The sequence below is a fragment of the Elaeis guineensis genome, chromosome 7, assembly GCF_000442705.2.
Source record: "Elaeis guineensis isolate ETL-2024a chromosome 7, EG11, whole genome shotgun sequence".
Lineage (NCBI taxonomy): Eukaryota > Viridiplantae > Streptophyta > Magnoliopsida > Arecales > Arecaceae > Elaeis > Elaeis guineensis.
Window position 1 is genome coordinate 40053689 of NC_025999.2, and position 17856 is coordinate 40071544.

The window sequence follows — 17856 nt, forward strand, 5'->3', positions numbered from 1 at the left end:
TTAAGATCCCAGTAATAGATACTCAAGTGACGGCCTCACCTTTTAAAATTAAATCAGATCCCCAAGACTCTTCCAATGGAAGAGATATCAAAAACATAATAGAACAAAACAATTTTACTAACCAAAACCTAAAAATCATAGGAGACCAAATAATCAGAGTAGAAGAATTAATTACGGGAGAAAAACAAGAAAATATTAATCAAAAAGAAGAAACTCCTATGTTTAAACCTCATGAAATTTCAAAGAAATATGTACCTCAATTAGCAGAATCAGATATGATAAAAGAAATAAATAAGAGACTACATGCAATGGATATACTTCAAGCTGATATACTTCAAACAGTGCTAGACACACTAGAACAGTCATCAAAAAGAAAGATGATAGCTGTGTGAGGACAAAATAGTGAAGACGAGTTAGAGACAGGAAGTGAAAGTGAATCAAGCATAATAGAGTGAGAAATAAATAAAATTTAAAATAAGAAAAATCCAGAGAAATATTACTACCTTAGAACAACCTTACTTGACATGATAATAGAAGAAAGAAATCAATTTAGACAAAATCAATACTTAGCAAATACCATCTGTGAATGGAATATAGATGGTATGACTCAATATCATATACTAAACTTCTTACAAGAAACGACCATGGTTAGTACGGTTTATAGGATCGAACAAAACACTTCAGATTGTGCAATAGTTCAAGCGTTAGTAGCTGGATTCACTGGATAATTAAAAGGATGGTGGGATCATTGCTTAGATCAATTAGATAGAGCCCGCATTCTCAATGCAGTCAAAAAAACCGTTGAGGGTAACATAATCAAACATGAAGATGAAATGGATGTACAAGATGCGGTTCCCACATTGATCTTTGCGATAGCAAAATACTTTCTTGGTGACCCTTCTAAATTTAAGGATAGAATTTTAGATCCTTACAAACTCAAGGTGTAAGAAATTACAAGATTTCCGTTGGTATAAGAATGTATTCCTTGCCAAAGTTATGATTAGAGATGATTGCAAGGAGAAATTTATAGCAGGACTTCCTATAGTCTTTGCAGAAAAGATAAGAATAAAATTAAGAAACCAAAATCAAGGAAAGATACCTTATGATAAATTAACTTATGGTGATCTAATCAACATTATCAATGAAGAAGATTTATTATTGTGCAATGACCTCAAAATGAAGCAACAAATAAAAAAGAACAAATAACAAGTAAAAGGGAATTAAGAACTTTTTGTCAACAATTTGAGATCCAACCTTTAACTAAAATGGCAAAACAGAAAAAATCAAGTAACACAAACAAGCCCCGTAAAACTTGTACAAAAAAGAAATATTTTAAACAAGAACAAACTAAAAGGAATTTCCCATCGAAAAGAATTACTAGGAACCAAAAGAAACCTACCGACTTGCTATAAATGTGGAAGAATAGGACACTTTAGTAACAAATGCTAGTTAAAATCAAAGATTAATGAATTAGAAATAGATGAATTAAATATCAAAGAATCTATCAAACAACAACTACAATAATTATTACTAGAATCTGATCCTGAAGAAAATAGTTCTGATGGCTCACCATCATCAGAACAATATGATGAAGAAACAAGATCTATTGAAGGAGATGTATGTGTAATAACAAAAGAACAAAACCTGTTATTAGAATTTATTGACAAATGTATGTATGTAGGTATGTGTATATGTGTGTGTTAGATTGGATTTGATTAAGGTGATAGGTTATGATCTCACTTCTCGCTGCCTAAAATCTTGAAACCCCTTAATCATTCATGATATGTTAAATCAATGTGTGAAATGCAAAATAAGAATGCAAGTCTAAGTTAATTGAAATTACAATAAAAAGAAAAAAAAGGGAAGGGAGATAGAGAAAAAGAAGCTTGAACCTGGTGAAGAATATCTAAAGTTCTCAAAGGTAGTACTCCATTAATGGATGGAGGAAAAGAGTGGATTCTTGGGAGAAAAGTTGGGTTCATAGTATGTAGTGGATCATGGATGAGTGTCCCGAGGTTAGGTCCTTATTTATGGATGGAGGTGGACAGGTGAAAGTGGAACATGGCAGAAGAAAATTAGAAACATTTTAAAGAATATGAAATATAAGAACTCAAACAAAAGGAAGAAAATGGAAGGTAATGATGGAAGAACAGTCTAGAAAGGAAGGTTTAAGTCATCCTGTTTTGGGGCTGAAAAGGAAAGGTTTCAATCAGATGCATGTACTAATGTGTGTCCACCTAATCGGACGTATGAATTCTATCCCTGAAGCTGTATCATCTTTGATAGGGAAATGTTAAAAATCAATCAAATAAACCACATACGTCTTTTCAGTCAGAAGCATAAATGCAATAACATCTAATAAATAAGAATTTTAAATTTCAAAATTGGACACATGGACACAATGCTTTTTGCCTAAACAGACACATAGAAAATGCATCACTAAAGAACCTTGGATTTGGAAGAAATACAAAAAAAGAGAGCACATTTAGACCAAAATTTGATAGCCTAAATAAGCCTTTATGGTCCTAGAAGGATAGAAAGCATGTTGTACTCTTATGACACCTAGCTAGCCCCTTAGACTGCTCAAAAGTGGGTTGTCTACTAAGCACCTACCCCACAACCCCCAACCAAAAAAACCCACTCCTTGACTGGCTGCTGCGAAATGGAGGGCCAATCATAGAAAGAAGATAACACATACTTGCAAATGGTGTTCATTTGCAAAGGCATTTCTAGTATCCAATTTTGATGAGCTTTTATGGAATTACACAACATAAATAATGTGAGACGATTATTATCGAGAAAAAATAACTTTGGTGGGAGTCAGTTTGCTCTCTTATGTTTGGTTCCCTTGGCCATGGAAGTTCTGCTGTTAAGGGAGCTTGCTTGAATTTAGCTTGGGATCCCAAGTGTCTGCTGAGTGAAGTTATTAAGAAGGGACTGGTAACAGCCAAACAGGGATGGTTCTTACGAAACTTTGAAATCTAGACTTGTCAAAGCTCTTTGAGAATGAATATTTTGAAATTAAACCATGTTTTAAAAGGAATGCCATGTTTGATTCTTGAAACAAAAGCATTAAATGAAGAATTTAACTTGCTCATGACCTCGTATATGCATATGCATGTAGTTTTCAACAATCAGAGCCTAAAGACAGAAAGAAGCTAAATGGAAAAAAGTTTATCAATGCTTACTCCTGAGCAGCGTTTAATCAAGAGTCTAGTGGAGTCTATCACCTAATCAATGCTTTTTTGTGAGCAGTGTCTGGTCAAGAGTCTAGTAGTGTCTATCATCTTGAAACTTCTGTACTCATTGATGAGCATACACTTTGCATTACCTTGGAGTGTTTTGCTCATATGTTATGTTTACATGCATTTGCTACTTCTATGAGACTGTCGAAAGGGCACTAGAAAAGTATATTTCATGTTCTCTTTATTTTCTTGTTCAGTTTGCTTATTTATTTTTTTATTCAGCTTTTGTTTTGTATGAAATGCATCTTTTGTATGTGTAATTAATCCGACATGTCTGTGTCTGGTTTTTGTGTCCAATTTTTCTGATCACTATTCTCTTGGTTTTGCTGACTTTGGCAATTTTCTCATGTAAAAATAATCTCCCTAACCCTCAATACATATAATCCTTCCCCCTTCTTGTTCACGTTTATCCTAAAAAATTCTTGAGATGGCATTGTCATACATGATCTGAAATAGTTTTGATGAGGTACCACTGCCCTTATTGTACCAAGAAGATCATTATGAGAAAAGGACATTATGCCCAGTTACAACGGCTGGAAAGTAATGTATTGCATCTGCCAAGGCAAGGTGCAAGGCATCCAATGGAAAATCATGTTGATTTTAGGAAATTATTTTTCAATCATGTCCTCTCTCCATCTTAGTTTTCACTTTTCTTTCTTGTGACCTAGGCCTCATGTGCGATGCTCATTCTTTGCTTCTCTCTCCATTTTAGGTCATGACTTCTCAATTTTGCAAAGTGGATGAGAGATTTAAAAAAATCTCTAGAGGGATCCCCCCTTCTGGATATTAGTGCCAGTGGTGTCACATTGCCTCTTTCAATCCTGAAGAGATGGCTCTTGAGGGAGTGGGTTGTTTTCTTGAGATCACTCTCGCCCAAGGAAAAGGTTGTGATGTTGCATAGGAAGGTCATATTGTCAGTAATTTATCAATCTGTTGCCTTGACCATGTCTTTGTTAGGACCGCCGTGCGCCTTCATGGATTTGAGGAGACCAGCAATGGAGCCCTCTGCAAGAGTCCATGGCGATCCGGACTCTTTAAGGGTTGTAAACTTCATGCACTAGGTCGCTGTATACCCTGAACCCTGTGCAATGACCTAGTTTGTGTCTCCCCTTGCTTTCAGGGATTTGGGACGTACCTCCAGATCTGATCTTCTACCTCCAACACCCTAAGAACCAGGGCTTGGGGTGTGGTACCTTGGGGTTATCAGATCTGGACCTAAATCATTGATGAGGAGTCTTTGTTGGACTAGAACTCCTTGGTGGTCTTTCTCCTGCGCGGCCTTTATTTTGTACGACTCATCTCCATCTGTCCTGATCTTCTAGATGATCAATCAAGACATTAAGATCTCCAGATCAAGCCCTCCTTACTGTTTTAACCAGCACACGAACCAAGATCTAGGTGGTGAGGGAGTCTCTGTCCAACAGGGACTCCTAATGCATCAAAACAGCAACCCACCCGTGCGATCTCCTTTCTCCATATTGTGACGCGCCTCTTCCTGGTTTCTCTCTGTGAGAAACCCCTCCACATGTTCCTCTTTTTGCTGTGGAGACTTGAGTGTGAAGAATCTCGCTAGGAGAGAGACTCCCGGGCGAATGGGAGTTTCTCTCCCTCCTAGCACATGCAGCCCTTTCCACCCACGCATGAAGAGAGATGAGATATGGGGCGCCCCTCCTTTTCTCTTCCTAGGAGGCACGCCCCCTAGGGCTCCTTGTTGTGTGAAAGACGAGAGAGGGAGAGAGATGTGGGAGAAAAGTTTTCTTTGATTCAGCCTTTAGGGTTTACAATATACAAGTATATATACCTATTACATGGATCAAAGTCCTAGCCCAAAAACTTTTTTGGTTAACCCGATCCCAAGGCATTCATCCAAACCCATGTACACCCATGGTCTGATCATGCATTCAACCTCATGGACCAAAAGTTGGTCCAAATTTAGATTAGCCCCCATGAGATCCACAAATTAGGGCCTCATGACCGTGGAGGCTAAACCTCCATCTTAAGATCGAACCGGTCTTAGCCCTATGATCCAAACCAGTTCTAGAATCCTGGAGCCAAGTCCATGGCTCCTCTCCTAGCCTCTCAAGACTTACAAGCACCACACATGTGCCAACAACCTCTACCTTGGTGCCCTCAAGTCTTGGCAAATCTCTGCACGATCCATCTGCACGATATTGCTGTCGCTGCACGCCCTGACAGCTTTTTGTGCAAACCTCCATCATCGATGCCAAACCTTTCAGCCTTGGAGCCCCCCTGGAGGCCTTTGAGATGACCACCTCCACCTGGGCTAAAGATTCTTGCTTGTATCTGGGCACCCTCTTGTGTCTTGTCGGTGTCTTCCTTTTCTACACTACACCAATTGTCTCTTCAGCTTCTCGTGGAGGGACTGCAGCTCAAATTCTGTCCAGACTCAGATCCGCCTATCTTATCCGAAGCTCGCCTCAGCCTTCTCATAGATATCCGGGTCCTCTCTTGCTGCAAACAAACCATCTGACACGATCTTCCCAGAGCCACTGTTCTTCGGTGCCCGCACATTCCGCATAGAATCATGCTGTGCATCACTGTCGCTGGTGTTGGAATCTGGCTCTATTCCTACATCCCTTGGCTCTAAACCTATGCCAAACCATCCTCCACCTGTGGAGGCATCTCTGGCCGGTGCTCCACCTGAATGACTTCTCTTGATGCTTCTGCAGAAGATAAAATCAGATCCAAGGTCAACTGCCTAGCACTGTCCTGTTGGACCTCCTACTGAACCTCCATCATCGCTGCTCTCGTTTTAGACCTTCCTCATTCCGCGGACACCTATGAAACCATCAGAGGATCTCCTCTGAACCAGCTGCGACATTGTGGACCAGCCATCTCCATCATCCCGAGGCTCTGCAAATCCATGCTTTGGTCGAATCGCTTAATGCACCTCGACTACTTCCCCGCCTTCCTGCATCTGAAGGCTGTATAGTCGCTTCTTCAGCTCCACCTCGACCATTACCCCTTGGGAATCTCTCCTCAAGCGCGCCATATATGCCAAACACTCATCCACCACACAGCCCCTAACACATGAGCATGCCCTCCTAACCAGTGAACTCCATCGTCTGTCGTTATACGTCCCGGTCTTTCCTCCAAGACCGTATCTAACCAAAGTTGGATCAGCAAAACATGCATCCAAACATTCCACCTCGAAAAACTTTACTTTCCATCAAGCCTCTTAAGCTCCACCATCAACCTGCTGCTTTTGGTTGGCCAAACCACAGCAAAAATAAAGGTAGATTTGAGGCATATCGTAGAATAGGCATGTAGATTTTAATTTTTCATCCGTCTAACGTCTCCTTCGCTTCAACGCTCCACTAGGCTTTGATACCAATTGTTAGGACCACCATGCACCTTCATGGACCTGAGGAGACTAACGATGGAGCCCTCTGTAAAAGTCCATGGCAATCTGGACTCTCTAAGGGCTGCAAACGTCATGCACTAGGTCGCTGCATACCCTGAACCTTGCGCAACGACCTAGTTCGTATCCCCCCTCACTTCTAGGGATCAGGGACGCACCTCCAGATATGATCTTCCACCCTCAACACCTTAAGAATCAGATCTTGGGGCGTAGTATCTTGGGGCTATCAAATCTAGACCTGAATCGTTGATGAGTTCTTGTTGGACTAGAACTCCTTGGCAGCCTTTCTCATGCATAGCCTTTACCTTGTGCAACTCATCTCCACCTATCCCGATCTTCTGGGTGATCAATCAAGATATTAAGGTCTCCAGATCAAGCCCTCCTTATTGTTTTAACCAACACACGAACTGAGATCTAGGTGGTGAGAGTCCCTGTTGTTCCCTGTCCAACAGGGACTCCCAGTGCACCAAAACAGCAACCCACCCGCACGATCTCCCTTCTCCACATTATGACGTGCCTCTTCCTAGTTTCTCTCCGTGAGAAACCCCTCCATGTGTTCCTCTTTTTTCCGTGGAGACCTGGGTGTGAAGAATCTTGCTAGGAGAGAGAGTCCTAGGCGGATGGGAGTCTCTTTCCCCTAGCGCATGCAGCCCCTTCCACTTGCGCGTGAAGAGATATGAGATATGGGGCACGCCTCCTTTTCTCTTCCTAGGAGGCGCACCCCCTAGGGCTTCTTGTTGCTTGAAAGACCAGAGAGAGGGAGAGAGATGTGGGAGAAAAGCTTTCTTTGATTCAGCCTTTAGGGTTTACAATATACAAGTATATATACCTATTACATGGATTAAAGTCCTAGCCCAAAAACTTCCTAGGTTAACCCAATTTGAATGCACTCATCCAAACCTATGTACACCCATGATCTGATCATATGCTCAACTCTATGGATCCAAACCTGGTTCAAACTTAGATTAGCCCCTATAAGACCCACAAACTAGGGCCTCATGACCGTGGAGACTAAACCTTCCCCCTAGGACCAAACCATTCTAGCTTTAGAACCCAAACCAGTCCTGGAATCCTAGAGCCAAGCCCATGGCTCCTCTTTTGGCCTCCCAACGCTTGGGAGCACCACACATGCACCAACAGTCTTATGAAGGCTTAGCTAGAGTTGCTGACATGAGGATCTGATTAAGAATAATGAGCTCAACTTGGAGTCTCTAGCACATGTGCTCGAGTTTGGTGAGGATTGATCCAGCAATCTACAATCAACATCTTTTTATATGGAAAATGAAATATTATACATACATGCATACTTTCATGCATATATAGTATAAAATGTATGTAATATATGTACATATGTATGTATCTATATTTATGCTTGTACGTGTGTGTACTCCAAGCAATGGTTCTCCAAAATAAATGATTTTTGGTTCATAGGTAGTTTAGATGTCATTGGCTTATATCTTCTTTTTGGAACCCTCCAAATTTTACCTATGCAAATCTAGCTTCAAAACTTATTGACCTTATAATAGTCCCTCTCTCTCTCAGACATACATACATACCCATATACATATATGTATGTATGTGAATATATGTGTGTCTGTATATATGAACCGGAAAAATTCACCTACATTACTTTTTGGTGTTTCGTTGGAGGAATACGTGGAGGAATAGGTGTAGGTAATAAGTGGAGAGAATAAGGTGCATTTATAGTACATTGGATTTTGAGATGTTGCGGATTTTATTACAAAGATGAAATTGCCGTTCTACTTGCTTTATGTATTTATAGAGTAGATAAATGCAAAATGGTAATTAGAAGGTACAGGGGCAAGCCTATCCCACTGTATAAGTTTATACTATCAAAATGGTGGAATAGAGTATACCATGTGGGCCCACTTATACCCCTACAGGAGAGAATAAGGTGCATTTATAGTACATTGGATTTTGAGATGTTGCGGATTTTATTAGAAAGATGAAATTGCCGTTCTACTTGCTTTATGTATTTATAGAGTAGATAAATGCAAAATGGTAATTAGAGGGTATAGGGGCAAGCCTATCCCACTGTATAAGTTTATACTATCAAAATGGTGGAATAGAGTATACCATGTGGGCCCACTTATACCCCTACATGATATAAGCCCTTATTTTGTAGCTTTTTTGCTGTTTGGCACGAATATCCTTTCTTGTACTTATTTTGCATCCAAACAGTCCCAAAGAGCATTGTTGACGTAGATTTTTGTCTTGAGATCGGTTCAATTGAAGTTAGACGGCAATGGCAGGTCGACTACGGTCGAATGGCGGCGATAGGACTTGCAAGAAAAGTTTGTAATCGGAGGTGGCTCTGGCAGGGACCCTCCGACACTCAAGTCAGAAATCCGACAACAGAAGGAAAGGAGCGAGCATGTTGGAAGAGAAGCCCTCTTATACCTAGAGGATCTCTTTTATTTATAGATGGAGGTTGAAAAGTCGTGAGAGGAAAGAGAATCGACAGTTAGCCTTGACTTATCTGGAGAGATATGGCTGTTATCCTTCCCTTATCTGGAGAGATTTTATTTGTTATTCTTTCTTATCTGCTCTGTTGCCAATGGTCATTGGAATTTTGAAAGAGGCGCAAGATTTGAGGATCTATGAAGGTCAATCATTATAGGCTTCACGTCTTCAGTCAGGACAATTATCCTCAACAATAGCCCTCCTACTCTCGAGTTCGAATCAGAATTGGATCAGACGAAGGGAGTACTTCAGCGTTGTCAAAGACGTGCTATGTCTATAGCTTTTGATGAGGTGAGGGGTCACATCACCTCAATGTTTGTAATTTTTTAGTCATCGAGATCTTCATTGGCTTTGCTCGTCGAAGAGCGAGGGATATTTGAGGGTCCTTGTAGGTTACCTCTTGTTTATTGACGGAGTTCGCAGGCTGAGGGTCCTTATTTACTAGGCCGGTCAGAGGTCGTCTTTTGTTTCCCAAGACTGAGCCAACCAAAGACCGTCTTTTTGTCTGCTGTGGCCTCAGGGGTCTCAAGCGTCTTTTGAAGGGCATTAGGGATCTGGAGGTCTCCACAGGATCTGGTCCGTTGTGGCCTCGAAGATCTCAAGTGTCTCTCGAAGGGCATCAAGGATCCGGAGGTCTTCATTGGCTCTGCTCGCCGAAAATCAAAGGGCCATCGGAGGTGCTGTTCACCAAAAGGTGAAGGGCCATTGGAGATCCTTGCAGGTTAGTGCCCGCATCCTAGTCATCAAGGTTTTTTGCGCACGTCAACTAGGTCGGTGAGCATTGGGGGTCCTCATAGGTTAGTCTCCACTTCCTGCATGACTAAGATCTTCATGAGCATTGACTCGCTGATAGACGAGTATGGCCTTCGGGGGTCTTTGTAGGTTAGCCTTCGCTTGAGTTATGGATCTACACAAAAAATGAGAGAACTCGTCGGATTGACTTCGGCAAGGACTTTCGATTTTAAGTCAAGTCAAGCTCTGGAGTAAAGAAAATAATGGATGATTAGAGTAGTGTTATCCTATTTTAGCTAGTTTGCTTTACTTCAGCTTCCAGGAGTTCGACTTTAGGAGGTTGACTCTAGGAGCTTAGCTTTGGGAGGTTGACTTTGGGAGGTCGGCGACCTCAGTATGGTCTTCACTTTCAGTTGAGTCTTAACCTTTATCTCGGCTCCACTTTTGGTTTCACCTTGGCCTATCCTTTAGTTTCACTTCGGCTTGAGTGTTCAGAGACTTGTGGTCTTGTAAAAAGGAAGGAGAATAGAATAATAGATGGGAGCTTGAATGCCTCTTACCATGAGATCCTTTTGATTCTGCTCAGCCCTTTTCAGTTCTTTGCTTTGGCTCGGTGTACCCTCTTCTTAGTTCGACCTTGAATTTCAACTTGGCACCATTCTGTTATTTGTCTTAGTTTGAACTAGAGCTTTGCCTCAGTTTGGGCTTATTTTTGCATCGGATTAGCCTAATTTTGAGCTCTGTTTGGTCTGGATCTGGGCTCTGGTCAGCTTGGATCTAAGCTCTGGTCAGCCTTGATTTTTTTCTCTGCTCAGATTTGATTTCTCCTTGGCTCGATCTTGATTTTGGTCTCAGCTCAGACTTGATTTTTTTCGGCTCGGTTTTGATTTTGGCCTCATTGGTATGATCTCACCTTGGATTGGTCTTAATTTCTGGGATTGGCCTTGAGCTTAACCTTGGATTGGTCTTGAGAATCTCGGATTGGCTATGAGCTTGACCTTGAATTGATATGATGATCTCACCTCGGATTGGTATGATCTCACCTTGGATTGGCCTTGAGCTTGACCTCGGATTGGTTTGGGATTTGTATGATCTTCACCTTAGATTTGTATGATCTCACCTTGGATCTGTATGGTCTCACCTCGGATCTACTTTAAGCTTGATCTTAGATGGGTCAAGCTTGAACTCGGATTGACCTTGGATTGGCCTCGGATTTGTATGATCTCCACTTCGGATTTGTATGATCTCACCTTGGATCTGCTTTGAGCTTGACGTTGGATGGGTCTTGAGTTTGATCTCGAATTGGTATGATCTCACCTCAGATCTGCATGATCTCATCTCGGATATGCTTTTAGCTTGACCTTGGATGGGTCTTGAGTCTGACCTCAGATTTGTATGATCTCCACCTCGAATTTTTATGATCTCACGTTGGATCTGCTTTGAGCTTGACCTTAGATGGGTCTTGAGTCTGACCTCGGATTTGTATGATCTTCACCTCGGATTTGCATGATCTCATCTCGGATCTACTTTGAGCTTGACCTTGGATGGGTCTTGAGTTCGACCTCGGATTTGTATGATCTCCACCTCGGATTTTTATGATCTCACCTCAGATCTGCTTTGAGCTTGACCTCGGATGGGTCTTGAGTCTGACCTCGAATTTGTATGATCTCCATCTCGGATTTGCATGATCTCATCTCGGATCTGCTCTGAGCTTGACCTTGGATGGGTCTTGAGTCTGACCTCGGATTTGTATGATCTCCACCTCGGATTTTTATGATCTCACCTCGGATCTGCTCTAAGCTTGACCTCGGATGGGTCTTGAGTCTGACCTCGGATTTGTATGATCTCCATCTCTGATTTTTATAATCTCACCTCGGATCTGCTCTGAGCTTGACCTTGGATGGGTCTTAAGTCTGACCTCGGATTTGTATGATCTCCACCTTGGATCTACTTTGAGCTTGACCTTGGATGGATCTTGATTTTCACCTCGGATTGGTATGATCTCACCTTGGTTTGGCTTTGAGAGGTGGGTTTATAGAGGCCGACTTCGATGCCAACTGTGGTCCATGGATCGCAGGGCTCGTATGGAGATACGGAGGAGGCATCGTCCAATGGAGATTGGGCATGCGTAGAGCAGCTTTGATGCTAAGAGGCCTCTGCACATGGGATGATGTGGATGAAAAGCTTCCGCTAGGTGTCAGACTTGCTCCTGTTCATGAGGTTCTCCAACTGGATCTTGTCTAACACATCGGAGATGTTGAGCTTGCAAAGGAAGAACTCTCCCCTAATTTTGATTCTGCCAAAAATTCAATAGTACAAATGGTAAAACAGGAATCCATTATGACTAAGAGATTTTCATAATTTCATTCCTTATCTAGATCCTGCGACGTCCTTTCTTATTTGGATCATCCTTTTCGGATGTTATGATCTCCTTCCTCATCTGGTCTTCCTTTCCGATTGAGATTTCTTCCTTATTTGATGGTGCCTTGGGTAGTGGTGCCTTGGGCGGCGTTCTGCCGCGGCCGATATGGTCTTCCTTGTTGGAGCTGACGAGGCCCTTCGCACTGGGGTACAAAAGGGCCATCCGGCCTCCCCCCTTGATCTTGATTTTTTTTGGAATTCAAATTTAAATTTTGGACGTGAACAAAGATAAAAAAGTGATCCAAAAAATCAAGAGATTCCAGTAATTTTTTTTTTCTAGAAGTCGTAGTCTCTTTCATTGAGAGCCCCCCGATTTTGAGGCCGGCGAGGATGATCCCAGGAGGGGGGCGTTAGCCGCTTTATAGATGGTTGGACCATCAGGCTGATTTGGAGGTAGATGATCGGATCTCGCCGGCGTCAAAGTAGTACGATGAAACTCCTCCCATCGATTGCTCCTTCCCATAAACGGGCCTAAGCCCTTCCTCTAGCGTCATTTTGTTGATGCAGATTTTCGTCTCGAGATCGGATTAGTTGGAGTTGGGCGACGATGGCAGGTCGACTATGACAGAACCTGTAAGAAAAAATTTCTAACTGGAGGTGGCTTCGGTGGGGATTCTCCGATGCTCAAGTCAGAAACCCGACAACAGAAAGAGAGTGAGCGTGTTGGGAGAGAGACCCTCTTATACTTGGAAGGTTCCTATTTATTTATAGATGGAGGTGAAGAGTCGTGAGAGGAAAGAGAATCAGGTGGTTAGTCTTGACTTATCCGGAGAGATATGGCCGTTATCCTTCCCTTATCTGGAGAGATTTTATTTGTTATTCTTCCTTATCTGCTCTGTTGCCAGTGGTCGTTTAAATTTTAAAAGAGGCACGAGATTCGAGCATCCATGAAGGTCAATCCTTCTTTGTAGGCTTCACATCTTCGGCTAGGACAAAATTACCCCCAACAAGTGTCTTTTTAGTACTTATTCCTCGTTAGCTCAGTGAAAACTACATGGAGGAGATAACTTTATCTGATTTAGGGCCTATTTGGATGTCTAGGATTTATAAATTTAGGATAAAATTCATGATAAAATGTGGGATTTGATCTTATAGGATTATACATAAAATCCTATTGGAAGAAAAATCCTATGTAAACTAATAATCATATCCTATGAAAATTAGGATTTCATACCCCACCCTTCTTTTTCTTCTCCTCTCCCCTCTCCTTTTTTTACTAAAAGAATAAACTTATTATTATCAAAATATCATATTAATTATTATAGTTATAAAATAATTTATATCAAAAAAAAGCTAGCATATCTTTGTGTATCTTTAGAATTTAAAATTAAAACTCGTTCAGATTTGGGACGGATTGGAAATTTATCCCTTAGGTATCCGCTATTCGAATCCAATTATATATATTAATTTTTATAAAAATTTTGATCATGAACCTAATCTGACTTGACCCTATCCGATCCAACCCAACCCGACCTAACCCCTCTTATCCAGTTGACCTGAGTTGAGGCGGATACTTTGCGGATACAGATATGAAATTTTTAGTTGCAAGATGGATATGGATATTGGCCAACTTGATCCATACTTTGTCCTTTGCCATCCTAACTCGTTTAGGAGTAATCTATAAGATCTGGAAAGAGTTTGGGATTTAAAATTAAAATCCTTTCAGGCTTGAGATTTACCCCTTGTGTATTGCTTTCTAAACCTAATTATATATATATATATATATGATAAATGTTTATAAACATGTATAAATAATAAGAGGATATGAGGAATTGAACCGAAATTTTTAGATCTCCTAACCACTACCTTAACCAATAAGCCACGATTTGCATCTATTTTTAAATTGTTTGATAATATATTTATACCTTTTTTTTGGTACAAATATATTTATACTATCTGAACTCTTATACATAAACACCCAACACAAAACCCTAGCCTTTGGCCAAGCTTTCCTGTTGGGTTGCTCCAAGCTGCCCACCCGATTGAAATTCCTGAGGACATAAAAAATAGAGGAAAAACTAAGGGAAAACATAGGAAAAATCAACGAGAACAAAGGAAAGATGGATAAATTGAAAGGTAAGACCTTTTCCCGCATACATTGATTATTTTCTTTTCTTTTTGCTTCTTTTTCTTTTCATTTCATTCTCTTTTTTGGAGATCTGTGGCGAAGGAGAGCGCTTGAGGGAGATCGGGGGTTTCTTAGGTTGGGCGGTGAGGAGGTGGAGGTCGTCGGCCAAGGGGAGGGAGAGGAGGCAGAGAATGTGGAGGAGGGGCAGTTGGAGAGGGGAGGAGGTTGAGGGGGAGGAGATGGCATGGGCGAGAGGGATGGGAGATGTGGGGGTGGGAAAGTAGAGCCTGACAATCGTAGGAAAAAAAATGACTTCAGAAGGTCATTTTTTTTTCCTATAAGATTAGCCACTTTCTTTTATTTATTTTTTATTCCATAATTCAATCCCCCAAACAATAGCTGAGAAAGGAAATGGGATTTTTGTCCGTAGGATCCCCAAATCTTATAGGATTTGGGTCAATCCTATCCTTTCCAAACATGCCCTAAATGAGAACAACTCTCTGAATACATATGTTTATTATTAACATATTTCACTGAATGTTATGCAAGAATGAAAGAAGACTTTACAATTCTCACATTTTCTTCTTTATGCATTGTCTTTTTGCTCTAAAATTAAAAAACCACCATGATCTGGACCTCAGCACTGACCTACCTTTTGGTGCTTCTTTCCTTATCGAAATGACATAGTAAGACTCTATTTGATATCATTGTAGCTTTTGTATTTCAGCTTTTAAAAGTAAAACACGAAAATTGAGATAAAATATTTGTTTGGTGTAGTTTTTGTTTTTGTTATTTTAAAAAATTTAGTATCACTTAGAAAAAAGTGAAAGCCTGAAAGCTATTGTAAGTGTCTTTTTTTTTTTTAAAGAAAAGAGAAACATGTTTTAGTTTACCCCTACTACTATTACCGCAACCATTATCTCTATCACTATTATCGCTACCACCACCACCGTTGCTGTGTTGCCATAGCCATTATTGCTACCACCTTCACCACCCCCATCATTGCCCCAACCATGCCATCTTTGCTGCCACCACTGCCACTGCCACCAGCACCACTACTATTGTCATATTGCTAACATTGTTGCCACCACCATCATCGTTGCTAGTGCCACCATTTAAAGTATATGTTTTTAATAGGGGTGGCAACTCTATCTTGTGGGGTATCTGACCTGATCTGACATGAATAGGGTGTTACCCGACCCACGATGGGTACAAATAAAAATAGAAGTTATCTTGAACCCAATCTAGACATAATTCTTCACAATCCCCCCCCGGGTGCTCTCCAAGCACCATTCTGAGGTATGGGGTGGATAAGGGTAATAGATTACCTGGCCTATATCCCATCTGTTGCCATCCTTAGTTTTTGAAAATAATCAGCTACACTAGCATGTATTTCCCATTAATAGGGTTTGCAATCTTGGTACTGGACCTCATACCAGTACCATCTTGGTATAGTATCAATGTGCTAGTACGGGGGTCGGTTTGATGTATTATGGTACTCTATGGCGGGATGCACCCATACGTACCAATACAACATACCATATTCCATAGTGATGTTACTCTCGTCTCTTGCATATACTTAAAAAAAAAAAAAAAAACAATTGACTATACAAATTGTGTTTATGTTTTTAAAAAATTTAGGGAAAAATAAAAATAAAGTTTCAATTTTTAGGGTAAAAACAAAAATATAAAAGTGGCAGTCATTGCCAAATGCAACATAAATATTTTGTTTTAAGCTTATATTGCCCTTTCACCGCCACTTAGGTTTGAACCTGAGACATCTCACTCAGAGGGAGAGAGATGTCAACCAATTGAGTTCAGGCAACCTAAATGTTTTGTTGGTGAATATGTGGCAATAAGGGTTTGTGTTACCACCGAGAAATATCTATTATCTATGTCATGCACTTTGGCCCCATCATAGGGTCCTTCTAGCAAATTGCAGTTTTGCGGGCGAGAGAAGAGGAATACACCAGATGGTTTTTGTTTTAACCTTTTAGAACTTCAACTTTGGTTGCTAGATAATCTATCTTCTTTTAGTGGTATAATATCATCAGTAATAGTTTGTCTCTTCATCCCATTTGTGGGCCTATGCTGAAATGTTATAATAATTTCTACTTCATTAATTTCCATGTACATGGCTTTTCATGGTTCCAACTCAATAATTACTCAAAAAACAATTTTAAAGTATGAACTAGAGCAATTTGGTTGAAATCTTTTAAGCTTTTCTCCTCATTATCTCAAATAGTTAATATTTCGATAGCCTGGATAGTTTCAGTTTGTTTATGATCATATACCCCTTTTCTCCCAAAAAAAATGTATGTTCATTTTCAGTTGCATCGGCGGTTTAGCCTCCCTTTTTTGTTGATTGGTTACTAAATCACTGTAGGTCAATGTTGCTGATTTTGAATCTCTAACTTACCTCAGTACTCACTATTCTAGTGATCGTGCTAATTTTAGCCGCAGGATTTGTGCTACTCTTTTTTATAGCTGACAATTTCTTGAATGTTTGTTCTTTTGGCTCAGGGCAAGCTTCAAAAAGCTGCAGGAGGTAGAATAGCTGTTCTTTTAGATCTACCATTTGAGATTCGAGTAGGAGCACTGTTAGTAGGGGTTGGGGAGACTCGGGGCAGAGTTCAAATTCCAGTCGTGTGACAGCAAGCATTTAGGATTTTGGAAGACTCAGATGCAAAGCTTCTTCTGGTTTGGTGCATATATTGCTGTACTAAAGGCACTGTGCTTGTTCACAATTGAGATGAGGTTGCCATGGCACCTTCTTTGGAAGTTTCTCACAACGTTTTGGGAGAAACATGTGTTCTTCTCTTCCTGATATGCTAAGCTAATTGGTTTTGGTAGGTCCCCAGCAGCACTGTTCTCTCTCTCACACATTTGCATGTCTCTTTATTTTTTTTGATGCTATAGAAAAGCACCCTGAGGCTGCGTTTGGTTCGGCAATAAGAAAAATGGGAATAGTAAAAGTTAATGCTTATAGGATTAATTATCTTACGAGTAATGTCAATTTTGTCTGGTTACACTTTTGATTAGCAAAAAATATATTTTCTGAAATTACTTTTAATTGAAGATTGTTATTATCTGTAAAAAAAGTAAAAGACAGGTATAAAATTGTCTCGTGTCAAGGAATGTTTTATCATGGCTCCCCCTTAGAATAATTATCCGTGTCACAAGCATTATACTGCAGTCATATAATACGTTAAGTCAAAAGCCGCTACCGCTGTTAGACTTCGTTGTGTGTGATATTTCTGGTTCCGACTTCGTTAAGAATGTAATCGGTTGATGGCTATTCAGCTTTTAGTCATCTTCAGGATTCCTCAGGCCACCCCGGTAGGCCATGTTTCACCATCTACATGAAGAAATTACACCCTATACCAGGTGCATGACAGAAACAATGCAAAACAGGGTAAGAGGGGCGGCAATCTGGGATAAGCCGCATAATGAATAGGGCCTATAAGAATAATGCATCTCATTGGTATGGTGCACGTGGTGTAGGGTGTGATTTCTCATCTATA

General features: G+C 40.6%; 1 protein-coding gene across 1 annotated transcript in view; it reads left to right on the top strand.

Annotated features, from left to right (window-relative positions):
• Nucleotides 1-17192, top strand: part of LOC105035456 (histone-lysine N-methyltransferase ASHR2) — a 50219-nt gene extending 33027 nt beyond the window's left edge. The window contains exon 2 of the mRNA XM_010911021.4: nt 16856-17192. The gene's annotated coding sequence lies outside the window, so the exon portion shown is untranslated. The remainder of the gene's footprint in view (nt 1-16855) is intronic.
• Nucleotides 17193-17856: the final 664 nt, after the last annotated feature.